This window comes from Coregonus clupeaformis, chromosome 17, assembly GCF_020615455.1.
Source record: "Coregonus clupeaformis isolate EN_2021a chromosome 17, ASM2061545v1, whole genome shotgun sequence".
Taxonomy (NCBI): Eukaryota; Metazoa; Chordata; class Actinopteri; order Salmoniformes; family Salmonidae; genus Coregonus; species Coregonus clupeaformis.
Genome location: NC_059208.1, coordinates 63,688,756 through 63,707,073, shown reverse-complemented (window position 1 = coordinate 63,707,073; position 18,318 = coordinate 63,688,756).

Below are 18,318 nucleotides of genomic sequence, written 5' to 3'. Positions count from 1 at the left end.
GTGTGATGCCGGATTGGTGGCTGAGGGGAAGGCTTCACCCCCCCCCCTCCTTTTTTAAACTACTCCATAATACACTCCCTTTGTCTACTTCCTACAGCTGCCGTATCTTCATGCTTCTTTCTTTAGAAAATGATGTTCCGAAATATATCTCCCTGTTTGTATTTATAGATCCTCAGGTCACGTTCTTCTCCTTCCATCTGTTACGCTGTGACTCAGCTCAGTTTAAACTTTCAACACTGTCAGAAGCGCTCTCCAAATGTCCTTTGAAGTTTCTAGACCTAAATGACTCAGGCATTTGACTTTGATAAGCACTCGAGGGGAGCCACATGATTGCTGCTATTTCTAATTTATTTGCAGACGCTGCTATTTCTAATTTATTTGCAGATGTGTCGTCGACGAATGGAGGTATTAAGCGGCCTAACTGTGAAACGGTGTACACAACTCTATGGAATACTAAATTCTCCTGGTGGCCCTAAATCTCTCTGGAAGTAAATTCATTCAAAACAAACAAACAAAACTGCATATATTGTGTGTGAAGTAACTTTACAATTTCCTGCACATAAAAGCGAGGCTTGAACAAAAGTTTTTCATTTAGCAAAAACTTTCCACATCTGAAGGTTATCTCCATTTTTTTCCTGGAGAAATAACAAATGCCAGAGCTCGGAGTTGAGTTGACATTTCGTCTGCTTGCACGGCAACAACCACAGTAGCAGCCGTGTACGTCGTGCTAGTGTGTGAAATAAGACAGTGTCATCGGGTGCACAGATTTAAAGGTGTAAGCTAGATTTACGAAAACATGGGGATCGGAGAGAGAGAGAGAGAGAGAGAGAGAGAAAGGGGGGATGAGGGAGGGATGGAGAGCTTATCTGGACCCCGCAGAGAGCTGAGAGCTGGGAAAGGAGGGGGGGGCAAACCCTTTTTTCAGGAGCACGGGATTGAAAGCACCCCCGGCGCTCTGCAGCCAAGCTTGTTATCAAGGCCTTCAAATGCTACTTTTCAATGAATGCAGACGTAAAAGAAAACTGTTCTCTGTTTGTAGTTGTTGTTATTTTGGGGGATGGTGGTGGCACCCCACCAAACACACAGGCCCATAGTACTGATGTCACCAAGTAGCAGTATCTGGCCAGACAGAAAGTTCTGGAGCCAAGTACAGTGCCTGAACAGCTGGTAGTCTCAAATCTCCCTCATATTACACTGTCCAATGCTATGCCTTTGGATGTGTCCTCTACCACCAAGGTAAGGATGATGCATGCTGGTATAAACTGAGTGTACAAAACATTAAGAACACGTCCTCTTTCCATGATATAGATTGACCAGGTGAATCCAGGTGAAAGCTGTGATCACTTAATTGATGTAACTTGTTAAATCCACTTCAATCAGTGTAGATGAAGGGGAGGAGACAGGTTAAAGAAGGATTTTTAAACTTTAAGACAATTGAGACATGGATTGTGTATGTGTGCCATTCAGAGGGTGAATGGGCAAGACGGAATATTGAAGTGCCTTTGAACAGGGTAAGTTAGTAGGTGCCAGGCGCACCGGTCTGCGTCAAGAACTGCAACGCTGCTGGGTTTTTCGTGCTCAACAGTTTCCCGTTTCTATCAAGAATGGTCCTCTACCCAAAGGACATCCAGACAACTTGACACAACTGTGGGAAGCATTGGAGTCAACGTGGGTCATGTGGAACTCAATAATAGGAAGGTGTTCCTAATGTTTGGTATACTCAGTGTGTATTAGAGAGTCCTACAGAGATAGAGATAACACTTGCAAGTGTGTTTGAAGTAAAGAGAGCAGATTCCTCTCCATGTTTCAGGGAGCGACACCCCAAATGACACTCCTTTATAGTGCACTACTTTTGACCATGGCTCTATAGGGAATAGTTTACCATTTGGGACATACCCTGAGAGTGCAGATCTTATCGTTCTCTAAAGCCCCAGCCTGTGTCTTATCACTGTGGGAGCATGTGTCTCAGATAAATAAATAAAAAGTCATTTTAGTCCATCTCTAACACTCTCCTGTTACTAATGCTCCTCCTGGGATGCTTGTCCTACAAATTAACTTTCTTTCTTTCTTTCTTTCTTTCTATCTCTCTCTTTTTCTTGCTCTCTCCCTTGCTCTCTCGCTCTCTGCTCTCTCGCTCTGGCACACTCTTCCCTATATAGTGCACTACCTTTGACCTTTGCACTACATAGGGAATAGGGTGCCATTTGGGACACAACCAGAGAGTTGTTGTTGTTGTTGTACTTTTCCCCTTTTTTCTCCCCAGTTGGTAGTTACAGTCTCGTCCCATCGCTGCAACTCCCCTACGGACTCAGGAGAGGCGAAGGTCGAGAGCCAAACACGACCCTGCCAAGCCGCACTGCTTCTTTACACACTGCTCGCTTAACCTGGAAGCAAGCCGCACCAATGTGTCAGAGGAAACACCGTCCAGCTGGCGACCGAAGTCAGCTTGCAGGCACCTGGCCCGCCACTAGGAGTCGCTAGAGCACGATGGGACAAGGACATCCCGGCAGGCCAAACACTCCCCTAACCCGGACGACGCTGGGCCAATTGTGCGCCGCCTCATGGGTCTCCTGGTCACGGCCAGCTGGTATCAAACCCGGGGCTGTAGTCACGCCTCAAGCACTGCGATGCAGTGCCTTAGACCGCTGTGCCACTCTGGAGGAGTTTTTGGTTTTACTGTGGCCGGAAGCTAAGCCGATGGAGTTTCTGTAATACGTCCGGAGGAGAGGAGGATTCGGCTAGGGGCTCGATGGATGCTGTTTAATCATTCCTCGGCTGTAAATCAGCGCTTTGTCCCGGACTGGCCGGCTGGGATAACAAACTGAACCTGCCCTGCTAGCTGTCTCAACCTCTGAATTACCACAAAATGAATATCATCTTGTTTATCCCGTTGTCTGCCGTAGATATTATTTTGTTGGGTAAAATTTATTGAAATGACAATGTATTTACCACAATCCAATTGAAAATCCAACAGGGACGCTTTTGGGTGCCAGATTCGTGGGCAATTGCTTTTCCATTTGGTGTGCTCTGGGGGGTAGAAGACACTGGTGTGAGTTATTTAGCCTCTCGCTGAGGTGTTTCTGTCCAGAACAGAGATTAATGGCAGCAATAAGACTGTCCCTCATTATGGCGTCATAAACACAGCCCAAGGGCCAGGAGGGACCCCATCTGAATCACTAAGTGTGTTTCCCAAATGGCACCCTATTCCCTATGTAGTGCACTATGGGCTCTGGTCAAAAGTAGTGCACTATGTAGGGAATAGGGTGCCATTTGGGAGGGAGCCTAAAGCCCTAGGAGGACCCGCTCAGGACAGTGAGCCTGGTGAACGGTAGTACTCAAAACCCCAGCAGGACCCACTCAGGACAGTGAGCCTGGTGAACGGTAGTACTCAGAACCCCAGCAGGACCCACTCAGGACAGTGAGCCTGGTGAACTGCCTATTACTACTGCTCTCCTCTAGTGTTGTAGGTTGCTAGAAGCTACTAATGTACTGACAAAGGTTGTAGCTAGAAGGTTCAGTTTTTCCCCTAGTGGCGTTTGGCTGACATTGCATTTCTCCTCTATATATCCAGGCACTTGTCCCAAATGGCACCCTATTCCCTTAATAATAATAATAATAAAATAACAATTCCCAAGGCCCATGGGGATCTGTCAAAAGTAGTGCACTATATAGTGAAAGGGTGCCATTTGGGACGCAGATTTGTTATTAGGCTAGTACCAATTTGTAAGTCGCTCTGGATAAGAGCGTCTGCTAAATTTACATTTACATTTACGTCATTTAGCAGACGCTCTTATCCAGAGCGACTTACAAATAGGTGCATTCACCTTATAGCCAGTGGGATAACCACTTTACAATGTTTTTTTTTTTTTTTTTTGGGGGTGGGTTGGGGGTAAGGGGGGTAGAATGATTACTTTATCCTATCCCAGGTATTCCTTAAAGAGGTGGGGTTTCAAATGTCTCCGGAAGGTGGTGAGTGACTCCGCTGTCCTGGCGTCGTGAGGGAGATTTTTCCACCATTGGGGTGCCAGAGCAGCGAACAGTTTTGACTGGGCTGAGCGGGAACTATGCTTCCGCAGAGGTAGGGGAGCCAGCAGGCCAGAGGTGGATGAATGCAATGCCCTCGTTTGGGTGTAGGGACTGATCAGAGCCTGAAGGTACGGAGGTGCCGTTCCCCTCACAGCTCCGTAGGCAAGCACCATGGTCTTGTAGCAGATGCGAGCTTCAACTGGAAGCCAGTGGAGTGTGCGGAGGAGCGGGGTGACGTGAGAGAACTTGGGAAGGTTGAACACCAGACGGGCTGCGGCATTCTGGATGAGTTGTAGGGGTTTAATGGCACAGGCAGGGAGCCCAGCCAACATCGAGTTGCAGTAATCCAGACGGGGAGATGACAAGTGCCTGGATTAGGACCTGTGCCGCTTCCTGTGTAAGGCAGGGTCGTACTCTCCGAATGTTGTAGAGCATGAACCTACAGGATCGGGTCACCGCCTTGATGTTAGCGGAGAACGACAGGGTGTTGTCCAGGGTCACGCCAAGGCTCTTCGCACTCTGGGAGGAGGACACAACGGAGTTGTCAACCGTGATGGCGAGATCATGGAACAGGCAGTCCTTCCCCGGGAGGAAGAGCAGCTCCGTCTTGCCAAGGTTCAGATTGAGGTGGTGATCCGTCATCCATACTGATATGTCTGCCAGACATGCAGAGATGCGATTCGCCACCTGGTTATCAGAAGGGGGAAAGGAGAAGATTAGTTGTGTGTCGTCAGCGTAGCAATGATAGGAGAGGCCATGTGAGGATATGATAGAGCCAAGTGACTTGGTGTATAGCGAGAATAGGAGAGGGCCTAGAACTGAGCCATGAGGGACACCAGTGGTGAGAGCACGTGGTGCGGAGACAGCTTCTCGCCACGCCACTTGGTAGGAGCGACCGGTCAGGTAGGACGCAATCCAAGAGTGAGCCGCGCCAGAGATGCCCAGCTCGGAGAGGGTGGAGAGGAGGATCTGATGGTTCACAGTATCAAAGGCAGCAGACAGGTCTAGAAGGACAAGAGCAGAGTAGAGAGAGTTAGCTTTAGCAGTGCGGAGAGCCTCCGTGACACAGAGAAGAGCAGTCTCAGTTGAATGACCAGTCTTGAAACCTGACTGGTTTGGATCAAGAAGGTCATTCTGAGAGAGATAGCAAGAGAGTTGGCTAAAGACGGCACGCTCAATAGTTTTGGAGAGAGAAAGAAAGAAGGGATACTGGTCTGTAGTTGTTGACATCAGAGGGATCGAGTGTTGGTTTTTTGAGAAGGGGTGCAACTCTCGCTCTCTTGAAGACGGAAGGGACATAGCCAGCGGTCAAGGATGAGTTGATCAGCGAGGTGAGGTAAGGGAGAAGGTCAGCGGAGATGGTCTGGAGAAGAGAGGAGGGGATAGGGTCAAGCGGGCAGGTTGTTGGGCGGCCTGCCGTCACAAGTCGCAAGATTTTATCTGGAGAGAGAGGGGAGAAAGAAGTCAAAGCATAGGGTAGGGCAGTGTGAGCAGGACCAGCAGTACCATTTGACTTAACAAACGAGGATCAGATGTCGTCAACCTTCTTTTCAAAATGGTTGACCAAGTCATCCACAGAGAGGGAGGGGGGGGGGGGAGGATTCAGCAGGGAGGAGAATGTGGCAAAGAGCTTCCCAGGGTTAGAGGCAGATGCTTGGAATTTAGAGTGGTAGAAAGTGGCCTTAGCAGCAGAAACAGATGAAAAAAATGTAGAGAGGAGGGAGTGAAAAGATGCCAGGTCCGCAGGGAGTCTAGTTTTCTTCCATTTCCGCTCAGCTGCCCGGAGCTCTGTTCTATGAGCTCGCAATGAGTCATCAAGCCACGGAGCTGGAGGGGAGGACCGAGCCGGCCGGGAGGATAGGGGACATAGAGAGTCAAAGGATGCAGAAAGGGAGGAGAGGAGGGTTGAGGAGGCAGAATCAGGAGATTGGAGGGAGAAGGATTGAGCAGAGGGAAGAGATGATAGGATGGAAGAGGAGAGAGTAGCGGGAGAGAGAGAGCGAAGGTTGCGACGGCGCATTACCATCTGTGTAGGGGGCAGAGTGAGTAGTGTTGGAGGAGAGGGAGAGAGAAAAGGATACAAAGTAGTGGTCGGAGACATGGAGGGGAGTTGCATTGAGATTAGTAGAACAACAGCATCTAGTAAAGATGAGGTCAAGCGTATTGCCTGCCTTGTGAGTAGGGGGACGGTGAGAGGGTGAGGTCAAAAGAGGAGAGGAGTGGAAAGAAGGAGGCAGAGAGAAATGAGTCAAATGTAGACGTAGGGAGGTTGAAATCCCCCAGAACTGTGAGGGGTGAGCCATCCTCAGGAAAGGAACTTATCAAGGCGTCAAGCTCATTGATGAACTCTCCAAGGGAACCTGGAGGGCGATAGATGACAAGGATATTAAGCTTAAATGGGCTAGTGACTGTGACAGCATGGAATTCAAATGAGGAGATAGACAGATGGGTCAGGGGAAAAATTGAGAATGTCCACTTGGGAGAGATGAGGATTCCTGTGCCACCACCCCGCTGACCAGATGCTCTCGGGGTATGCGAGAACACATGGTCAGACGAGGAGAGAGCAGTAGGAGTAGCAGTGTTTTCAGTGGTAATCCATGTTTCCGTCAGCGCCAAGAAGTCGAGGGACTGGAGGGTAGCATAGGCTGAGATGAACTCTGCCTTGTTGGCAGCAGAACGGCAGTTCCAGAGGCTGCCTGAGAGCTGGAACTCCACGTGGGTGGTGCGTGCAGGGACCACCAGGTTAGAGAGGCAGCAGCCACGCGGTGTGAGGCGTTTGTGTAGCCTGTGCGGAGAGGAGAGAACAGGAATAGGCAGAGGCATAGTTGACAGGCTGCAGCAGATGGCTACAATAATGCAGAGGAGATCGGAATGAAATGAACTAAACATCTGGGAAAGGAGAGAGCGGGGCCTCCCTCACCACAACTCCCAAATATAACTCTCCCAACTTCCACCTCAGAAACTATAATTGTTGTAAACTACAGCGGTTCAATGTTTTCTAGGAATAGACTAACTTAGTTTATTCAGCTAGCTAACTAGGTGCAGTATTATTCCGTGAAAATCGTCCGGGCACCTAGTCATAAGACAGCCAGCTAGCATGCCGGACTCCAACAACACGGTTTAGCGCCAATACTCGGCCACAACAAACCACCAATGTATCAACACGCAAGCAGATCGTTCGTGTCCGTGTCTAACGTTGTGGGTTAGTCCCGACAGCTTGAGCGAGTCCGTCGTCAACTTATTCAGCCAGTTAGCTAGCTAGAATAGTTAGCAAACTAGCTAGCCATTGCTTTCAGACAAAGAAGAACCCCTCCTTTCACGGCACGAACACACAGAGAGAGCCAAACTAACGTTAACTAGTCACCCATGTCCCGAATTCCTTGAACGACTCGGGCTATCAATATGTAAAAAACAAAACACAAATGTAGGTTATGACTTACCCCTAGCAGCTACTGTTAGCTAGCCAAGTGCAAAGCTAGCCACTGAATTGACTCAGCCAGTTCGCGTCTGTTCGCTCGGTCGTTCCAGCTATTGTTTACTAGTAGCTATCCAGGTAGCAACAAGCTAGCTAAATTTCAAGCACAGTAGCCACTTGCTACCTAACGTTAACGGATGTAAATGTACATGTAAATGTAGTAACCCTGGGCCTGGTGTGGTGGGGTGGACTCACTGTGACTTGGCCATTGCTGCTGAGACAGCACTACCAGAGAAATACTGGAGCAATCAGCCAAGACTTAATCCTCCATAATGAGGGGGAACAAATCTATTCACTGGAAATAATGCGTCCCAAATGGCACCCCTATTCCCTACATAGTGCACTACTTTTGACCAGATCCTTATGGGTAATTAATTAACCCCATAGGGCCTTGGTCAAAAGTAGTGCACTATGTAGGGAATAGGGGTGCCATTTGGGACGCAACCTTGCTGTTGCAATAGGCCCCCCAGGGATGTGACACCAGGGTGATCATTAAGGGCCAGCTAAGTCATTACAGTAGGCTGCCCCATTAATGGCTCTTACTGATTGGGAACAAGAGATGAAGGATGTAACACTCCAGCAATCAGCTGTCACTGCAGATTCCCCCGATTCCCCGACAGTACAATATCTCTGGACGGATTGTTGGTTGTAAAAACGCTTCAGTAATATACCTAGCTAAGTCCAAAATGGCACCCTATTCCCTACATAATGCACTACTTTTGAACAAAAAATAGTACACTATATAGGGAATAGGGTGCCATCAGGCACGCAGGCCTAAACAAAGGAGGGGTGAGTTCGCCATGAACAAAAATGTCTCCACTCCTCTCTCTATCTGTTCTATAGATGTGTAGACAGTCTTCACTCCTCCTCTCTCTATCTGTTCTATAGACGTGTAGGAAGGCAGTCTTGCACACCATAGGTGCATTTTTGATCTAGCCCCTTGGACTTTCTGAAGTAAGACTGCTTGGGGTTGTGTTTGGAGTGTGGGTGGATTGGGGGGTACAGAGCACTGTACTGCACTGCATATCAAAGTCTCTGTCTAACTTGTTCAAAGGTCCTAAATCCCCCACCATCTTTTTGTTTCTTTTCTAAACCCACTTCACCTCTCAAACGTGTCTTTCTCTCTCTCCCCCTCTACCTCCCTCCACCTCTCTCCCCCTCTACCTCCCTCGTCTCCTCCCCCTCTCTCACTCACTCTTCACCACCCCCTCTCTCACTCTTCACCTCCCCCCCTCCCCCTCTCTCTCTTCACCTCCCCCCTCTCTCCCTTCACCTCCCCCCTCTCTCTCCCTTCACCTCCCCCCTCTCTCTCTTCACCTCCCCCTCTCACTCTTCACCTCCCCCTCTCACTCTTCACCTCCCCCTCTCTCTCTTCACCTCCCAGTCTCTCTCCCTTCACTGATAGATATGCCATTTAGCAGACGCTTTTATCCAAAGTGACTTACAGTCATGCGTGCATAAATTTTTTTGTGTGTATGGGTGGTCCCGGGGATCGAACCCACTACCCTGGCGTTACAAGCGCTGTGCTCTACCAGCTGAGCTACAGAGCTACCAGCTCACCTCCCCCTCTCTCCCCATCTCTCCCTTCACCTCTTTTTTATTTATTTATTTTTTATTTCACCTTTATTTAACCAGGTAAGCCAGTTGAGAACAAGTTCTCATTTACAACTGCGACCTGGCCAAGATAAAGCAAAGCAGTGCGATAAAAACAACACAGAGTTACATATGGGGTAAGAAAACATAAAGTCAAAAATACAACAGAAAATATATATACAGTGTGTGCAAATGTAGCAAGTTATGGAGGTAAGGAAATAAATAGGCTATAGTGCAAAATAATTACAATAGTATTAACACTGGAATGCTAGATGTGCAAGAGATTATGTGCAAATAGAGATACTGGGGTGCAAAAGAGCAAAATAAATAACAATATAGGGATGAGGTAGTTGGGTGGGCTAATTTCAGATGGGCTGTGTACAGGTGCAGTGATCGGTAAGGTGCTCTGACAACTGATGCTTAAAGTTAGTGAGGGAGATAAGAGTCTCCAGCTTCAGAGATTTTTGCAATTCGTTCCAGTCATAGGCAGCAGAGAACTGGAAGGAATGGCGGCCAAAGGAGGTGTTGGCTTTGGGAATGACCAGTGAGATATACCTGCTGGAGCGCAGACTACGGGTGGGTGCTGCTATGGTGACCAATGAGCTAAGATAAGGCGGGGATTTGCCTAGCAGTGATTTATAGATGGCCTGGAGCCAGTGGGTTTGACGACGAACATGTAGTGAGAAACAGCCAACAAGAGCGTACAGGTCACAGTGGTGGGTAGTGTATGGGGCTTTGGAGACAAAACGGATGGCACTGTGATAGACTACATCCAATTTGCTGAGTAGAGTGTTGGAGGCTATTTTGTAAATGACATCACCGAAGTCAAGGATCGGTAGGATAGTCAGTTTTACGAGGGCATGTTTGGCAGCATGAGTGAAGGAGGCTTTGTTGCGAAATAGGAAGCCGATTCTAGATTTAACTTTGGATTGGAGATTCTTTATGTGAGTCTGGAAGGAGAGTTTACAGTCTAACCAGACACCTAGGTATTAGTAGTTGTCCACATACTCTAGGTCAGACCCGTCGAGAGTGGTGATTCTAGTCGGGTGGGCGGGTGCCAGCAGCGTTCGATTGAAAAGCATGCATTTAGTTTTACTAGTGTTTAAGAGCAGTTGGAGGCTACTGAAGGAGTGTTGTATGGCATTGAAGCTCGTTTGGAGGTTTGTTAACACAGTGTCCAATGAAGGGCCAGCTGTATACAAAATGGTGTCGTCTGCGTAGAGGTGGATCTGAGAGTCACCAGCAGCAAGAGCGACATCATTGATATACACGGAGAAAAGTGTCGGCCCAAGAATTGAACCCTGTGGCACCCCCATAGAGACTGCCATAGGTCCAGACAACAGGCCCTCCGATTTGACACACTGAACTCTATCTGAGAAGTAGTTGGTGAACCAGGCGAGGCAGTCATTTGAGAAACCAAGGCTATTTAGTCTGCCAATAAGAATGCGGTGGTTGACAGAGTCGAAAGCCTTGGCCAGGTCGATGAAGACGGCTGCACAGTACTGTCTATTATCAATCGCGGTTATAATATCGTTTAGGACCTTGAGCGTGGCTGAAGTGCACCCATGACCAGCTCGGAAACCAGATTGCATAGCGGAGAAGGTACGGTGGTATTCGAAATGGTCGGTGATCTGTTTGTTAACTTGGCTTTCAAATACTTTCGAAAGGCAGGGCAGGATGGATATAGGTCTGTAGCAGTTTGGATCTAGAGTGTCACCCCCTTTGAAGAGGGGGATGACCGCGGCAGCTTTCCAATCTCTGGGGATCTCAGACGTTATGAAAGAGAGGTTGAACAGACTAGTAATAGGGGTTGCGACAATTTCGGCGGCTAGTTTTAGAAAGAAAGGGTCCAGATTGTCTAGCCCAGCTGATTTGTAGGGGTCCAGATTTTGCAGCTCTTTCAGAACATCAGCTGTCTTAATTTGTGTGAAGGAGAAGCGGGGGGGGCATGGGAAAGTTGCAGCGGAGGGTGCAGAGTTGGTGGCCGGGGTAGTGGTAGCCAGATGGAAAGCATGGCCAGCTGTAGCAAAATGCTTGTTGAAATTCTCGATTATTGTAGATTTATCGGTGGTGATAGTGTTTCCTAGCCTCAGTGCAGTGGGCAACTGGGAGGAAGTGCTCTTATTCTCCATGGACTTTACAGTGTCCCAAAACTTTTTGGAGTTAGTGCTACAGGATGCAAATTTCTGTTTGAGAAAGTTAGCCTTTGCTTTCCTGACTGCTTGTGTATATTGGTTCCTAACTTCCCTGAAAAGTTGCATATCGCGGGGGCTATTTGATGCTAATGCAGTATGCCACAGGATGTTTTAGTGCTGGTCAAGGGCAGTCAAGTCTGAGGAGAACCAGGGGCTATATCGGTTCTTAGTTCTGTATTTTTTGAATGGGGCATGTTTATTTAAGATTGAGAGGAAATTACTTTTAAGGAACAACCAGGCATCCTCTACTGACGGAATGAGATCTATATCCATCCAGGATACCTGGGCCAGGTCAATTAGGAAGGCCTGCTCGCTAAAGTGTTTTAGGGAGCGTTTGACAGTGATGAGGGGTGGTCGTTTGACCGCGGGACCCAGTTACGGACGCAGGCAATAAGGTAGTGATCGCTGAGATCCTGGTTGAAGACAGCTGAGGTGTATTTAGAGGGTATGTTAGTCAGGATGATATCTATGAGGGTACCCATGTTTACGGATTTAGGGTTGTACCTGGTAGGTTCGTTGATAATTTGCGTGAGATTGAGGGCATCTAGTTTGGATTGTAGGATGGCCGGGTATTAAGCATATCCCAATTTAGGTCACCAAGCAGTACGAACTCTGAGGATAAATGGGGGCAATCAATTCACATATGGTGTCCAGGGCACAGCTGGGGGCTGAGGGGGGTCTGTAGCAAGCGGCAACAGTGAGAGACTTATTTCTGGAAAGGTGGATTTTTAGAAGTAGAAGCTCAAACTGTTTGGTCACAGACCTGGATAGTATGATAGAGCTCTGCAGGCTATCTCTACAGTAGATTGCAACTCCACCCCCTTTGGCAGTTCTATCTAGACGGAAAATGTTATAGTTGGGGATGGAAATTTCAGAATTTTTGGTGGCCTTCCTGAGCCAGGATTCAGACACTGCTAGAACATCAGGGTTGGCGGAGTGTGCTAACGCAGTGAATAACTCAAATTTAGGAAGTAGACTTCTGATATTTACGTGCAAGAAACCAAGACTTTTGCGATTACAGAAGTCAGCAAATGATAGCGCCTGGGGAGTAGGAGTGATACTGAGGGCTGCAGGGCCTGGGTTAGCCTCTACATCACCAGAGGAACAGAGGAGGACTAGAATAAGGATACGGCTAAAGGCTTTAAGAACTGGTCTTCTAGTGCGTTGGGTACATAGAATAAAGGGGGCAGATTTCCGGGTGTTGTAGAAAAGATTCAGGGCATTATGTACAGACAAGGATATGGGAGGATATGAGTAAAGTGGAGGTAAACCTAAGCGTTGGGTAACAATGAAAGAGATAGCATCACTGGAGGCACCAATTGAGTCGGTGGGACAAAGGAGCTATCTAAGGCAGGTTTAGCTGGGCTGGGGGATCTACAGTGAAATAGTACAATTAGAAATAACCGAAACAACAATAAGCTAACCATGTTTGGGCTGAGGCAAAACATAAACAGGATATAGTACCATAAAAAGGAACAGTCCAGCAGACATCAGCTGTATAGCTGAGTTATCATAAGGTCCGGTGAACAGCAATAGGATAGTTCGGAGGCTGCTAAAGCACTAGCGAGTAAGAGGCCATGGCTAGCGTGTGCTAGCGGGCCGGGGCTAGCAGATGGAATCTTCGTGGTCGACGTCGTAACCACATCAGACGATTTCGTCGGCAGACCAGTCGTGTAGGATCGGCGGGGCTCCGTGTCAACACTAGGTGGTCCCGTCCGGTTGACAGAGAGGTAGATAGCCGGGAGATGGGCCTAGCTCAGGATGATTAGCCAGACCACAGCGTCCATTTTGTTGCAGCTAGCTGGTAGCGATGAATCCGGAGTTAAAGGTCCAGTGATTCAGTGATTCCGGCAGAAAAACTGATATGTTCTGGGTCAATAACGCGCTGTGCAGACTGGCCGAATAATAGTCCAGACTAGAGCTGGCTGGTGAGTGGTGCAGGCCACGGACAATGGTGAAAAACCGCTAACGGTAGCTGATAGCAAGTAGCTAGTTAGCTGGCTACTCCCGTCCGGTAGACCTAGAGGTGGATATGAGCCTGGATCTAGGCTAGCTCGAGGCTAACTGGTGCTTGCATCGGGGGCAGTGGTGATTAGCCAGACAGCAACATCCATTCGGTTGCGGCTAGCTAGTTGCGATCCGGTGATTAATGTCCAGTGATTAAATTAATCCCGCAGAAAAAAAATCCAATGTTCTGGGTGAAATACCGCTAACTGTGGCTAATAGCAAGTAGCTAGTTAGCTGGCTAGCTAGTTTCAACTGGAGATTCTAGATAAAAGGTAAGTCAATAATAGAATCCGTTCCACATTGAGTGAGGCGGGTTGCAGGAAAGTATATTTTGTAGAAGGATGAAAAGTCTGATAGGGAAATATGTACGAAAAATACAAAAAAAACAGGGTATTTACAGGCTATTTACTGACACACGACAAAAACAGAACTGCACTACTACGCCATCTTGGATTGTCCTCTGACAATCTTTTGTTTCATCTCTAGCATCCTCTCTCTCTCTCTCTCTCTCTCGCTCTCTCTCTCTCTCTCTCCACTCCTCTTCTCTCCTCTCTTCTCCTCTCCTCCTCTCCTTCTACCTGTGTGTCCTTGATTGCCCGTGTACCTGTTTTCCCAACTCCTTCCACCCAAACCCTTCCAGGAATACTTCCTATGCCCTGTAAACTTTATATTTTCAACTTGTTTTCACACCCTATCTTACCTTATCTCTCATGTCTTCTGCCCTATCTTACCTTATCTCTCATGGCTTCTGCCCTATCTTACCTTACCTCTCATGGCTTCTGCCCTATCTTACCTTACCTCTCATGGCTTCTGCCCTATCTTACCTTACCTCTCATGGCTTCTGCCCTATCTTACCTTATCTCTCATGGCTTCTGCCCTATCTTACCTTACCTCTCATGGCTTCTGCTCTATCTTACCTTACCTCTCATGGCTTCTGCTCTATCTTACCTTACCTCTCATGGCTTCTGCCCTATCTTACCTTACCTACATTTACATTTACATTTTAGTCATTTAGCAGACGCTCTTATCCAGAGCGACTTACAGTTAGTGATTACATATTTTTTTTATACTGGCCCCACCTCTCATGGCTTCTGCTCTATCTTACCTTACCTCTCATGGCTTATTCCCTATCTTACCTTATCTCTCATGGCTTCTGTTATGTTTCAGGAACTTCTACTACAAAAGATGTTCCATTGTTTTTAAGATCCCAGCGGGTTCTTATAAGAGTTTAGAAATGTCTTTGTTAGCAAATAAACTGACAGAACCTCTGTCTTTAAACCGGGTTGGGTGGCACTTTGTTCTTAGGGTGTTTGTTGGCAAACGGAACTGTTTGAGCAGGAACTGAGGAGACAATTTAGGTGCAACCCACATGACACACTATGCAATACATAGTGCACTCCTTTCGACCAGGGCCCATAGGGCTCTGGTCAAAAAGTAGTGCACTATGTAGGGAATAGGGTGCCATGTGGGATGCAACCACAGACAAAGGCTTTTTGAAGTTAAAATCAAAGCTCTCCTTTTCATCCCCAATCTGAAATATTAATATTGAAAACACCTAGCACACCTCGTGTTTGAGACATATTTTAGTAGGCACGAAGAGAGGTAGTCCAATGTCAGGTAATGCTAACGTCAACTTTTTTGCTCGGCATTAAATGCCTTGACACCTGAGGTTACATTTTATATCATACTAAAATCATCTTAATTTAATCTGCAATAAGGGCTGTTTGAATTGTAGATGTGATATTAATGGTTTTATGCCGATGCAGCTGGCCAATGTAATATCCTCTGAGATAGTGAGGGTTGCGAGTTCACTGTCTCTTCTCTTCTTACCCTTGAAAAACACATGCAGCGCATCAGAAGAGCATCCAACACTCCTCCTCACAAATATATCACATGCCACGGGAGTGAATCAGAAAGAGCAGTGTTCCATCTCAGTATTCCATCTCAGTATTCCATCTCAGTGTTCCATCTCAGTATTCCATCTCAGTATTCCATCAGTGTTCCATCACAGTGTTCCATCTCAGTGTTCCATCTCAGTGTTCCATCTCAGTATTCCATCTCAGTGTTCCATCTCAGTGTTCCATCTCAGTATTCCATCTCACTATTTCACTCAGGGAGTATGTCAGGGGGCAGAACAGAGGAAGAGAAGAAGAGGCTGAGACAGAGGAAGAGAAGAAGAGGCTGAGACAGAGGAAGAGAAGAAGAGGCTGAGACAGAGGAAGATAAGAAGAAGAAGCTGAGACAGAGGAAGAGAAGAAGAGGCTGAGACAGAGGAAGAGAAGAAGAAGCTGAGACAGAGGAAGAGAAGAAGAGGCTGAGACAGAGGAAGAGGAGAAGAGGCTGAGACAGAAGAAGAGAAGAAGAGGCTGAGACAGAGGAAGAGAAGAAGAAGCTGAGACAGAGGAAGAGAAGAAGAGGCTGAGACAGAGGAAGAGAAGAAGAAGCTGAGTCAGAGGAAGAGAAGAAGAAGAAGCTGAGACAGAGGAAGAGAAGAAGAGGCTGAGACAGAGGAAGAGAAGAAGAGTATGAGACAGAGGAAGAGAAGAAGAAGAGGCTGAGACAGAGGAAGAGAAGAAGAGGCTGAGACAGAGGAAGAGAAGAAGAGGCTGAGACAGAGGAAGAGAAGAAGAGGCTGAGACAGAGGAAAAGAAGAAGAAGCTGAGAGAGGAAGAGAAGAAGAGGCTGAGACAGAGGAAGAGAAGAAGAAGCTGAGACAGAGGAAGAGAAGAAGAAGAGTATGAGACAGAGGAAGAGAATAAGAGGCTGAGACAGAGGAAGAGAAGAAGAAGCTGAGACAGAGGAAGAGAAGAAGAAGAGGCTGAGACAGAGGAAGAGAAGAAGAGGCTGAGTCAGAGGAAGAGAAGAAGAGGATGAGACAGAGGAAGAGGAGAAGAGGCTGAGACAGAGGAAGAGAAGAAGAAGCTGAGACAGAGGAAGAGAGGAAGGAGAGGCTGAGACAGAGGAAGAGAAGAAGAGTATGAGACAGAGGAAGAGAAGAAGAGGCTGAGACAGAGGAAGAGAAGAAGAGGCTGAGACAGAGGAAGAGAAGAAGAGGCTGAGACAGAGGAAGAGAAGAAGAAGCTGAGACAGAGGAAGAGAGGAAGGAGAGGCTGAGACAGAGGAAGAGAAGAAGAGTATGAGACAGAGGAAGAGAAGAAGAGGCTGAGACAGAGGAAGAGAAGAAGAGGCTGAGACAGAGGAAGAGAAGAAGAGGCTGAGTCAGAGGAAGAGAAGAAGAAGCTGAGACAGAGGAAGAGAGGAAGGAGAGGCTGAGACAGAGGAAGAGAAGAAGAGTATGAGACAGAGGAAGAGAAGAAGAGGCTGAGACAGAGGAAGAGAAGAAGAGGCTGAGACAGAGGAAAAGAAGAAGAGGCTGAGTCAGAGGAAGAGAAGAAGAGGATGAGACAGAGGAAGAGAAGAAGAGGCTGAGACAGAGGAAGAGAGGAAGGAGAGGCTGAGACAGAGGAAGAGAAGAAGAGTATGAGACAGAGGAAGAGAAGAAGAGGCTGAGACAGAGGAAGAGAAGAAGAGGCTGAGACAGAGGAAGAGAAGAAGAAGCTGAAACAGAGGAAGAGAAAAAGAGGCTGAGACAGAGGAAGAGAAGAAGAAGCTGAGACAGAGGAAGAGAGGAAGGAGAGGCTGAGACAGAGGAAGAGAAGAAGAGTATGAGACAGAGGAAGAGAAGAAGAGGCTGAGACAGAGGAAGAGAATAAGAGGCTGAGACAGAGGAAGAGAAGAAGAAGCTGAGACAGAGGAAGAGAAGAAGAGGCTGAGACAGAGGAAGAGAAGAAGAGGCTGAGACAGAGGAAGAGAAGAAGAGGCTGAGACAGAGGAAGAGAAGAAGAGGCTAAGACAGAGGAAGAGAAGAAGAGGCTGAGTCAGAGGAAGAGAAGAAGAAGAGGGTGAGACAGAGGAAGAGAAGAAGAAGAGGGTGAGACAGAGGAAGAGAAGAAGAAGCTGAGACAGAGGAAGAGAGGAAGAGGCTGAGACAGAGGAAGAGAAGAAGAGGCTGAGACAGAGGAAGAGAAGAAGAAGAGGCTGAGACAGAGGAAGAGAAGAAGAGGCTGAGACAGAGAAAGAGTAGAAGAGTCTGAGACAGAGGAAGAGAAGAAGAAGAAGCTGAGAGAGGAAGAGAAGAAGAGTCTGAGACAGAGGAGGAGAAGAAGAGGCTGAAACAGAGGAAGAGAAGAAGAGGCTGAGTCAGAGGAAGAGAAGAAGAGTATGAGACAGAGGAAGAGAAGAAGAAGCTGAGACAGAGGAAGAGAAGAAGAGAGTGAGACAGAGGAAGAGAAGAAGAGGCTGAGTCAGAGGAAGAGAAGAAGAGGCTGAGACAGAGGAAGAGAAGAAGAGGCTGAGACAGAGGAAGAGAAGAAGAAGAGCCTGAGACAGAGGAAGAGAAGAAGAAGCTGAGACAGAGGAAGAGAAGAAGAAGCTGAGACAGAGGAAGAGAAGAAGAAGAGGGTGAGACAGAGGAAGAGAAGAAGAAGAGGGTTAGACAGAGGAATAGAAGAAGAAGCTGAGACAGAGGAAGAGAAGAAGAGACTGAGACAGAGGAAGAGAAGAAGAGGCTGAGACAGAGGAAGAGAAGAAGAGGCTGAGACAGAGGAAGAGAAGAAGAGGCTGAGACAGAGGAAGAGAGGAAGAGGCTGAGACAGAGGAAGAGAAGAAGAAGCTGAGAAAGGAAGAGAAGAAGAGTCTGAGACAGAGGAAGAGAAGAAGAGGCTGAGACAGAGGAAGAGAAGAAGAGTCTGAGACAGAGGAAGAGAAGAAGAGGCTGAGACAGAGGAAGAGAAGAAGAGGCTGAGACAGAGGAAGAGAAGAAGAGGCTGAGACAGAGGAAGAGAATAAGAGGCTGAGACAGAGGAAGAGAAGAAGAAGAGGCTGAGACAGAGGAAGAGAAGAAGAGGCTGAGACAGAGGAAGAGAAGAAGAAGAGGCTGAGACAGAGGAAGAGAAGAAGAGGCTGAGACAGAGGGAGAGAAGAAGAGGCTGAGACAGAGGAAGAGAAGAAGAGGCTGAGTCA